Raw genomic sequence first — 11469 nt, 5'->3', positions numbered from 1 at the left:
TGAAAATGTTTGCTTTGAAATTCCTTCGGGTATGTTGGAAAAACTACTAGCTAAACCTTTTGCAGGAGATGGAACATCACATCCTGATGAGCACCTAATATATGTGGATGAAGTTTGTGGATTATTTAAGCTTGCAGGTATATCCAGAGATTTTGTTAAGAGGAAGGTTTTCCCTTTATCTTTGGAGGGAGACGCATTGACATGGTATAGGTTATGTGATGATACGAGATCATGGAACTATAAAAGATTGAAATTGAAATTTCATAAAAAGTTTTATCCTATGCATCTGGTTCATCGTGATTGCAATTATATATATAATTTCTGGCCTCGCGAAGGAGAAAGCATCGCTCAAGCTAGGGGGAGGCTTAAGTCAATGTTATATTCATGCCGCAATCATGAGCTCCCAAGGGAATACCCAGATCCGGAGATGTTCAGGAGCATTCGCAGATTTGCCCCGCAGTGTGTCCGATGCCGCACAATTTTACCAGGCCGAGGACGGAAGCTCGACGGAGAAGCTGTTCTGGTCTCAGTATGCTGAGGCCGAACATCCGGTGTCGATGAGTGACCAACTGAAGTAGATGGTCGAGCTACATAAGGCGGCCGATCAGGCCATGAAGGGCTTTATAGTCCGGCTGTGGCCTGGCGACGCCTTTCCGAACAGCTTCTTCGGCCTGGTGAGGCGGCTTGTGGATGCCTGCCCACGGCTGGAGGTCGTCAAGCGATCCGTCTGCATTGAAGGTGCATGTCGGGCTTTTGCCCGTGTGAAATTGTAGTGGGTCAAGCTAGACACCGTGAAGCTGATCAAGGAGGGGCCGCCGGAGGGCAAGGAGCACCGCCACCCCAAGATGTACTGCGAGGGTGTTCTGCCGGGTGCCCGTCTTATCGTGGATGAGTGTTCGAAAGATATAATATTTGAGTAAACTTGCTCGTTTTATCCTGTATTTATGAAAACTTGTTTCATATGCGCTATGCAACGCTTGTTTGAATTTAAAATATTACCTTCTGTTTGGCTGTTTATCCAATCTGAGAGATGGCTAGTCCTTGGCTTCTGCCCCCATGCCACGAGTGCTGGGGTGTTCGGGATAAACCTGAGCACTCTTGTTCCCACGTTTGGGTCCTTCGAGGGAGGTGCTTAACACAACGAACAAGGCAACCGGACTAATAATGCTTTATCACTCTCACTTGGCCATAGAATTCTATAATTTTAAATTTCGGCGAAGCCCCTGGTATTCGGAAGGCCGAATTCGGGGCGCGATACACACATGTAAACCGGACAGGGCCGACCCCTCGCCCTAAGCGGCATAAGTCTTTAGGGACTCAAAAAACCTCGCCGAACAGCGACCAGTCTCTCGCCTTATGATGACAGTCAGTTTTAGCTTTCTCTACTGAGGTGCTCAGCCCGACAGAACCGGGGCACAATCGCAGTAGTTCTCCTAGCGCTACCTTAGCCGATAGAGCGGAACGTAAGGTACCAAAACATAGGAGCCGGGCAAACCCAACATTTGACCAAAGACATGATTCGGAGCTGATGCATATAGTGCTATAAGTTCGACGTGCCGCACTTGTGAAAGTGTTCGTAGTTTTCACACCGCATTGTGGGGTACGTAAGCCCCTGGTGTATTGACCGTACCAGAGTGTACGGTTGCAAGGCGTCATTAATGAACACACACACACACACACACACACACACACACACACACATATATATATATATATATAGTAGCACTATTCTAATCCTAGGATTAGAATAGTTATTCTGATCATGATCCACCCTATATAGGGCCCGATGGATGTTCCTGAGATCCCGAGCAACCCAGCCGACTGGTATGAGGAAAAGAAGCCTAGCCCACCTGCTACCGCGATCCCCTCCCCTAACCTTCGAACTACATGACGCCGCAACCACCGCCTCCCTCCCTGCCTCACCCCGCCGCCGGGCCCCGGCCATGAATCGCACCGCCGCCCTGCCCCGACCTTCAACCGCGCTGCCGCCGCATCCTCCCTCCCGTGCCGCTGCCGCCACCCTCCCCACCTCGCCACCAACCGGCGCTGCGCCGCACCCCTGACCCCAGCCGGAGATGCCGCCTCACCTCCTCCCTGGATCTCGTGCCATCCTCCCCCACACACTGCCGCTGACGAAGGGAGCAACCACCGGTGTGGACTGCTCCACCACCTACCGGCCTTCACCACTCCCCTCCACCAACATCGGCCCCGCCCCATCCATAGAGCCTGGCGTCCCCCATCTCCCTCCACCTTCCTCTATGCGTGATGGACGCCATGGCACGGGACCGTGAGCTCGCCGGATTCCTTCCCCTACAGCCAGCGCCACCACCTACAGCTGGCGCCACAGTCGTCCAGGCCGTTCAACTTCGCCGCCTTAGGCCGTGCAACTCCGCCCGTGTGAGCGCGCGTTGCTCCTCCGCAGCTTCTCCACTTCGAGATGGCAGGTGATCTCGTTGATGTCTGAAGCTACTTCCTCCCCCCTGTCCTAAAACTGAATCCATATCAAAGCATCGATTCCTCCCCCTGTCTAGTCTTGTATTTGTTCTCTAAGTGATTTTCATTGATGTCTGAAGTTCATATGTATCTGCAGCTGCAAAACACTCGTGTTTTTGGGTCTGAAGTTCAGATGTATCTGAAGCTGCAAAACACTCATGTTTTTGGTCCATTGTTTTCAGTTTCACAAGCCACAGCCCATGTGCGCCCCCACTCCATCCAAACCGACAACGCCGCTTCCACCCCGCCCCCAACCGGTGACGTTGCCGCAGTCCCGCCCCCAACCGAGCGCCGCCCCTGCTCCTTCAGCTCCCTGTCTCGCGTGCCTTGTTCCACTAGCCACCGGCTCCGTCCGCCATCCTTACTCTCCTAAACTTCTTCTCCATTGGCAGGGACGAGCAGGAAGCTGTCATCCATGTCGTCCTCACCCACCATCAGCTTGTAAAAAAAGTTAATTGCTGGCGCTTAGTCCAACGTCAAAACCAGGCAAATGTGCGGCTGAAGAAGTTCAAACATGGGGCACGGAGTAGCTGGAGGTCAGCAAGCAAGGGGGCGAAGCTAAAATGGAGCAGATGAAATCTTTGCACAGTGGCGCAGAAGCCCTGAGTGTGTACGGTGTGCCTTCGAGCAGCTACCATGCGTGATGCGAGCAACTTGGGAAGCAATAATACTACTCGAGAAGGAACCTCGAGATGACTGAAGTCCAACTATTGCGTTGGACAAGGTCCATCAAATTCGTGGTTGATAAATTCAACCCTCCCAGGATGTGCCTATTATTTTTAATATATCACAAAGATGAATGCATATACACAAAGATGAACATTGTTGTGAACTCTATTATATTTTGCAGGGGAAGATTTCAGATGTTGATATTCAGCATGTTGCCAAAAGAGTTCGGTGAAAAAAATCACTCTCCAAAAGACATCCAAGTAAAAATTTCAAGAGGCAGATGAAAAAAATGGTTAGTCGTTTTCTCTCTATTTGCTGAGAATGGAAGAGCTCCAATTTTCTGAAACTTTATCCTAGTGGAGAATCAATTGACTCAGCTTGATTTCTGTTCTGTCATAGTTGATGGCGAGATAGATTTTGGCGAATTTGCCAGGATGATGAAAAAGACCAGCTATGATGATAACTAGGTGGGGAGATGTCATTTTTGAGAGTGTGGATCTTTTTGTAGTTTTTCAATAACCACCGCATGTATGCGTGATGTACTTATTGAAGCTTTGGCTGCATGTCCATGTACAGTGTGAATTACTAGATGAAAATGGGTGTACGCCCTATAGGATGCTGCTTGCACTTAATGTATGTGATTTTTATTTTTTGAGTTGTTGATTTGTGTAAGGTATTTTGAGTTTTGGAAGTTCAAAATTCTGGTGCTGGAGAGTTTCGCTCCATCATGCATGACAATAACAATATTTCTAGATATGAAAGGTTTCTTGTCCATCTAAAAAATGTTTGAACATAAAAAAAAAGAGAAATAAAAAATATAAAGGAGTGCAGTTCAATCACTGATAACATGGGAGTCCAGTAACAAAAAAACTTCAACTAACTTAAAAAAACATTGATGCGAAGTTCATATTCTCTGCCGCGGATAGTTCAAAATGCTCGCTTATGACAAAACCCACACATTGGGTATCCAAAAACAAAGAGGCGGACACAAAGAAATCCCTGAAGTTCAAATTTAAAAAATAGAGAAGTCTAAAGTTTATTTTAAAAAGGAAAACAAATTTTGTTCGTTTCTACAAAATAAAATAAAACGCTCAGGTTTAAAAAGCACAATAGTTGGATGTTCATTAAAAAATACTCCAAGAGAAAAATAAAACTAGGAAGTTAAAGTTTAAATAAAACTAGGATTTTTTCTCGTTATTAAAATAATAAAACCAAGAAGTTCTAACTAAAATAACAGAGTAGTTCAATGTATATAAAAAACTTAGATTTTCCTTATTACTAAAACAATAAACCTAAGAATTTCAATTTATAATAGTAGAGTGGTTTGATGTTTTTTTTACAAAACTCGGATTTTTCCCTTTACTAAATTCACGGACTCGAGCTTGATCATCTGTCATTTCTGTGGTACCACCACAAGGAAAAACTTTTCTATTTTCCAGCAGCGGATGATGCCAGTTTGAGGAGGGCTGAAGTTTAGTGTGATGTGGATGAAAGATTCAAATATTTTTGTTAGTACACTCATACACGTTTTTCTCCATTCAAAAACCTTAGAAATTCAAATCTAAAAAAGGAGCGGCTTGATGTTTATTTAAAACTTGGATTTTTTTCTGTTACTAAAAGAAACAAAAATAAGAAGTCCAAATTTAAATAAAAGGAGGAGTTTGATGGTTATACAAAATTTCATATGTTTCCTCATTATTAAAGAATGAAAAACAAGGAGTTCAAACTAACAAATAAGAAGTCCAGAATTTAAATATAGAGCAGTTCAAAATTCATAAAAAATGATTTTCACCGTTAATAAATAAAAAATCTAGAAGTTCAAATTTAAATACCAGACCGATTCAATATTTAGTACAAGCTAGGATATTTCCGTTACTCAAAAAATAAACCAGGAAGTCCAAATTACAAAAGAAAAGTAGTTTGATATTTATAAAACCTTAGATTTTCCTTGTTACCAAAGAAATAAAATCAAGAAGTTAAATTAAAAAAGGAAGTAACTCTATGTATATGGAAAACCAAAAATTATTTCTGTTTCTAGGAGAAATAAAACTATGAAGTTCAATTTTAGAAAAAAAATGTTTGATGCTTATTTATCAACTATATTTTTTTCTAAAAATAAAACTAAGAAGTTCAAATTGAAATAATAGAGAAGTTCGAAGTTTATAAAAAACACATATTTATCGCATTACTAAAGAATAATACGAATAAGTTCAAATTAAAATAAAGGAACAACTAAAAAAGTTTACAAAGAATTTGACATTTTTTTATAAAACTAGAAGTTGAAACTAGAATAACGAAAGTGGTTTGATGCTATTAAAATAATAAAGTGTTTCAATTTTATCTAAAACATGGAGAAGTTCGATGATTATAGAAAACTTAGATTTTTCTCATTATTAATGAAAAAAAGAAGTTCAAAAATAAAACAACAAGAAGTTCAACTTTTAAAAATAGAGTGCTTCAAAATTTCATAAAAAGATTAAAGAAATAAAATTAGGAAGTCCGTATTAAAAAGATGAAGAAGTTCGATGATTATAAAAAACTCAGATTTTCCTCGTTATTAAAGGTTGGAAACAAGAAGTTCAAAAAAAACAAGAAGTTCAACTTTAAAAATAGAACGCTTCAAAATTTTATAAAAAAGGGTTAAGAAATTCAGATAAATATTTATAAAAAACTCAGATATTTTCACGTAACCGAGAGAAGTTTGATTGATAACTACCAGAAGTTCACGTACTGCAAGGTGTGCATTTTGTATTAAAAAGAATAAAAAAAGCAAAGACTAAAAGTTTGTTGATATAAGTGCAAGTCCTCCGTCGGAGAAATTTTAAAAACTATTGTGAGAGAGGTTTATATAAAAGAAATACCATTTGTGTAAAACTTGACGAATGGATGAGAAAATTACAAATGAAAAATACGTCACATAAGTTCAACATAAAAACAACAGGAAGTTCACCTACTACACTGAATGAATATCAGATGAAAAACTTTTAAAATCGTCGCGAGTACGAAAAAATGATCAACACGGGAAAGTTGCGTGTTTACAGCAGCTTTCGACTGGTACATCACTTGCTCAATTCTGCTGAGTGGATGGAGAGCTACGAGCAGTGGATGGAGAGCTACGAGCAAAAAAAACACGTGAAAAACAGAGTGAAGTTCAAGTAGACATGCCGAGAAGTTCAGGTTCTTCACGCGGTGCATTTTCGAAGAATCTGTTTCGCGATAAAGGCAAAACGAATTATCTCGCCATTTTCGAAATTACTTGAAAATGGTCAGGATTCAGAGAAAACCATCAACATGAAAAAAATTCGCATTTTCCGTAGCTTTTCAGCGGTATATTATTTGCCCCATTTAGATAAAGTTTGTAGAAATTACGGCAAAAATACATTTTTAACCATTTTCAAAACTGACATAAAACTGTAATGAGTTAGGAGAAACAATTTATACAAAAAAGTTTCACATTTCTTCAAGCTTTCCAACGCCATATCATTTGCTGCATTTGGACGTACGGTTAAAAAATTAGCTCGAAAATACGAACTCGGTGGAACTTGTACCGTTTTCTAAATTACTTTTAAACCATTCAAAATTAGAAAAAACTTTTAACATAAAAAAGTAGTGCATTTTCATAAGCTTTCCAACGCCATATTATTTGCCTCAAATGGATTAGCCGTTTAGAAATGGCATCGAAAATACGAACTCGGGTGTTCGGTTTGCAAAATTTTATGATTTTCCGAATTACTCTTTAATCATAGGAAATTAGAGAAAACTTTCAACATGTGGAAGGAGCGGTTTTGCAGCAGCTTTCGAATGCCATATTATTTGCCTCATTCCGATAAACGGTTTAAAAATGCGATCGAAAATACGATTCACGTTTTTTATATAAAGAAAAAACGGTTTTCAAAACTGCTCTTAAACCGCTTACATTTTGCCTAAAATTTAACTTGGGTCATGATAGTGATGTCCATAGCTATCCAACGGTATATCGCAAGCCCCATTCGGACACCTTTTAGCTGAAGTTCAACCTAGTACTCGGGGAAGGTCAGGCGCGTTACTCGGGAAGTTCATGTTGTGATCAGAATATTATTATGATCCCGTGATCAGAATAGTGTTTATGTATATATATATATATATATATATATATATATATATATAATAAGAATGCAATAATAGTTGTAATGTCATCCATTGTTTATTGAAAGATTGCGTTAAAGCAGAGTGATACAGATAGTGCGATAAGCAAAGAGTAGGACTATGTCCCTTCCAAGGGCGGGCTAAGGAATGATATGAAATCTGTAATCAACCTGGGAATTCTGTTGTATAACGTAGCTGTCTGCCTCCTTGGTTGCTGCATCATGTGTTCGGCAATAGTGCTGCCGGACAGTGTTTCCAGAGATTAACGTCCTGAAAGAAAAAGAAAAATAACCAAACGGGAAGCCCCTAGTGCGGTTTAGGCCGCGTTTTGGGGCGTGCTGCAGTTGTGCCCCCCTCCCCACCTATGCCCATGGTATTTTTAATGCGTAATTATGTACGTGCGTCACGAATATTGCCGTTGGTCTGGGATTGGGGTGGCCGCCATATTGCTACGCGAGCTCAGATCGTGCCAGGTGGTCTATTTGCCGATTACCCCGAGCGCGCTTGAAGGTGTCCGGGCTTTGAAGCGCCGAACTGGTTGATTGCCTTAAGAGGCTGCTTTGCGCTTCTGCTGCGAGGGCCGCTGTGTGCTCCTCTGTTTGGAGAGAGCGCTCTGTGTTTCCATTGACTGTAATAACTCCACGAGGTCCTGGCATTTTGAGCTTGAGGTATGCATAATGCGGTACCGCATTGAATCTAGCGAATGTGGTTCGCCCGAGCAGCGCGTGATAACCACTGCGGAATGGGACTATATCAAAGATTAACTCTTCGCTTCGGAAGTTATCCGGGGATCCGAAGACCACTTCCAGTGTAATTGAGCATGTGCAATGGGCCTCTACGCCTCGAATGACGGCCTTAGAGGTCGTTTTTGTGGGTTTGATCCTTGAGGGGTCTATACCCATTTTGTGCACTGTATCCTGATAAAGCAGGTTCAGGCTGCTGCCGCCGTCCATAAGGACTTGAGTGAGGTGAAATCCGTCGATGATTGGGTCTAAGACCAGTGCGGCGAATCCGCCATGACGGATACTAGTGGGGTGGTCCCTGCGATCGAAGGTGATCGGACAGGAGGACCAAGGGTTGAACTTTGGGGCGACTGGCTCCAACGCATATACGTCTCTGAGCGCACACTTCCGCTCCCTCTTGGGGATGTGGGTTGCGTATATCATGTTCACCGTCCGCACTTGCGGGGGAAACCTCTTCTGTCCTCCAGTGTGCGGCTGCTGGGGCTCCTCCTCGTCGTCGCTATGCGGCCCCTTGTCCTTGTTTTCAGCAATTAACTTGCTGGCCTGCTTGAACACCCAACAATCCCTGTTGGTGTGATTGGCTGGCTTGTCTGGGGTGCCGTGTATTTGACACGAGCGATCGAGTATGCGGTCCAAGCTGGACGGACCCAGCGTACTTTGTTTGAATGCCTTTTTCCGCTGACCGGGTTTAGAGCCTTTGAATCCGGCATTGATTGCCGTATCCTCAGTATTTTCACTGTTAATGCGGCGCTTATGCTTGTTGCGACGTGACCTGCTATTGCCGTCCTTGGTATCCGAGGTACCATGGTTCTTTGATATCTTATTACTGTGGCCAGCTAGCTATCTTCTCCCGCACAAAAGCGGGTCATGAGCGTCGTGAGAGCTGCCATAGATTTCGGCTTTTCCTGACCAAGGTGCCGGGCTAGCCTCTCGTCTCGGATGTTGTGCTTGAAAGCCGCTAAGGCCTCCGCATCCGGACAGTCGATGAATTGATTTTTCTTTGTAAGGAACCGAGTCCAGAATTGCCTGGACGACTCTTCTGGCTGCTAAATTATGTGGCTCAAGTCATCGGCGTCTGGTGGTCGCACATAAGTGCCTTGAAAGTTGTCGAGGAATGCGGCCTCCAGATCTTCCCAACAGCTAATGGAGTCCGCTGGCAAGCTGTTAAGCCAATGCCACACTGGTCCTTTGAGCTTTAGTGGGAGGTATTTGATGGCATGTAAGTCATCACCGTGGGCCATGTGGATGTGGAGGAGGAAGTCCTCATACTGCGGGATCTGTTGTGTCGTCGTATGATTCAATGTTTACAGGTTTGAAACCTTCTGGGAGTTGATGTTCCATTACTTTGTCTGTGAAGCATAAGGGGTGTGCGGCGCCTCTGTATTGGGCTATATCTCGACGCAGCTCGAATGGGTCTTGCCCGCTGTGTTCGGCCCGGCCAGATTTGCTTTTACTGTATTCGACGTGACGTTTGTTGTCTTGCAGAGTGGTGCGCCTTCGTGATCCGTAGATCAATCTTGAATGATTTGCCTTGTCCTCCAATATGTCTCGCAGGTCTGGCGTATCTCCCCATGCCTTTTTATTTGAATGGCGTTGGGGTGGAGGCTGAGCTTTTGGCTGGAATGCCTCTCTATCGCGACCACGAGGTGGCCGATCAGTCGTATCATATGCTTCTTCCTCCAGTCGGGGTAATAACCTGCGCCTTGGGTAACTCTTGGAGGGGCGCACGAGTTTATATTCCTCGGCTGTGAGGACTTCAGTCCATTTGTCAGCTAGCAGATCTTGATCAGCTTGAAGCTGCTGCTGCTTTTTCTTCAGGCTATTTGCCGTGGCCATAAGCCGGCGCTTGAAGCGCTCTTGTTCGACGGGATCCTCTGGGACGGCGAATTCATTGTCGCCGAGGCTTGCCTCGTCTTCGGAGGGGGGGATGTAATTGTCATCCTCCTCCTCTTCGTCTGCCACTCTCTCAGGAGAGCTGGCTCCTTCATCCTCCTGCTCTAAATCTTGCTGGAGGGGATTGTTGTTGTCTTCGGCACTATCCGGAGTGTTATTATCTCCTGTGCCAGTATCACCACTTTTGCTTTGGCGGGGCTTAGAGCGGCGCCGCTGATGTCGGTGCTTGGGTTTCTTCTTGGAGGGGTCATCCTCCGCTATCTCGTCGTTGTTGCCTTCGTTGGGTGCATCCACCATGTATGTGTCATATGACGAGGTGGCTTTCCAGTGCCCTATAGGCGCTGGTTCATGTTCGTCTCCTACATCGTTGTCCATACCATCGATCTCTTCGGAGTCGAAGTCGAGCATGTCGGTTAAATCATCGACAGTGGCTACAAAGTGGGTGGTGAGTGGGCGTCGAATTTCTTTGTTGTCCGCATCCCAATCCTGTTGGCCATAACCCGGCCAGGGCTCTCCTGACAAAGAGAGAGACCTTAGTGAATTCAGAATGTCGCCGAAGGGCAAGTGCTGAAAGATATCCGCGGCGGTGAATTCCATGATCGGCGCCCAATCGGATTTGATTGGCAGGGGTGCGGATGCTTCGGAGTCCGGGAAAGAGTCCGGCACATTGGAGTCACGGGCTATGCAGAGGGTTAGGCAGGTGTTCAGCTCGATCGCCGTTGAGGCTGTAGCCCCTGAGGCGGTGTCTAACCACCCGTCCTCGATTGGCGAAGTTGGCTCCAAACTAAGGGTCGAAGCTGATGCGGGCGCGGCCTCTGGAGTACTGTTCGGCGGCAGAGCTAGGTCATACGCATCGCGACAGTGCGGCGCACCCGGCTGTGGCTCGAATCCGTCGAAGATCAAGTCTCCGCGGATGTCGGTCATGTAGTTCAAACTTCCAAATCTGACCTGATGGTCAGGGGCGTAGCTTTCAATCTGCTCCAGATGGCCAAGCGAATTAGCCCGCAGTGCAAAGCCGCCGAATACGAAGATCTATCCGGGGAGAAAAGTCTCACCCTGGACCGCATCGCTATCGATGATAGTAGGAGCCATCAAGCCTAACGGCGATGACACAGAGGAACTCTCAAAGAAAGCACCAATGTCGGTGTCAAAACCAGCGGATCTCGGGTAGGGGGTCCCGAACTGTGCGTCTAGGCTGGATGGTAACAGGAGGCAGGGGACATAATATTTTACCCAGGTTCGGGCCCTCTTGATGGAGGTAAAACCCTACGTCCTGCTTGATTAATATTGATGATATGGGTAGTACAAGAGTAGATCTACCATGAGATCGGAGAGGCTAAACCCTTGAAGCTAGCCTATGGTATGATTGTATGTTGTGATTATTGTCCTACAGACTAAAACCCTTCGGTTTATATAGACACCGGAGAGGGTTAGGGTTACACAAGGTCGGTTACAAAGGAGGAGATATCCATATACATCTTGCCTAGCTTGCCTTCCATGCCAAGTAGAGTCCCATCCAGACACGAGATGAAGTCTTCAATCTTGT

The 11469-nt window shown here is 44.7% G+C and overlaps 1 long non-coding RNA gene across 1 annotated transcript; it reads left to right on the top strand.

Annotated features, from left to right (window-relative positions):
• Window positions 1-1834: 1834 nt before the first annotated feature.
• Window positions 1835-3923, top strand: LOC119277724. Its single transcript, XR_005137298.1, has 3 exons — window positions 1835-2444; window positions 3344-3454; window positions 3562-3923. It is a non-coding gene; the product is annotated as an uncharacterized LOC119277724 (long non-coding RNA).
• The last annotated feature ends 7546 nt before the right edge of the window (window positions 3924-11469 follow it).

The sequence above is a fragment of the Triticum dicoccoides genome, chromosome 1A (genome assembly GCF_002162155.2).
Source record: "Triticum dicoccoides isolate Atlit2015 ecotype Zavitan chromosome 1A, WEW_v2.0, whole genome shotgun sequence".
In the NCBI taxonomy this organism is placed as follows: Eukaryota; Viridiplantae; Streptophyta; class Magnoliopsida; order Poales; family Poaceae; genus Triticum; species Triticum dicoccoides.
This window is presented reverse-complemented; position numbering and strand designations above follow the sequence as displayed.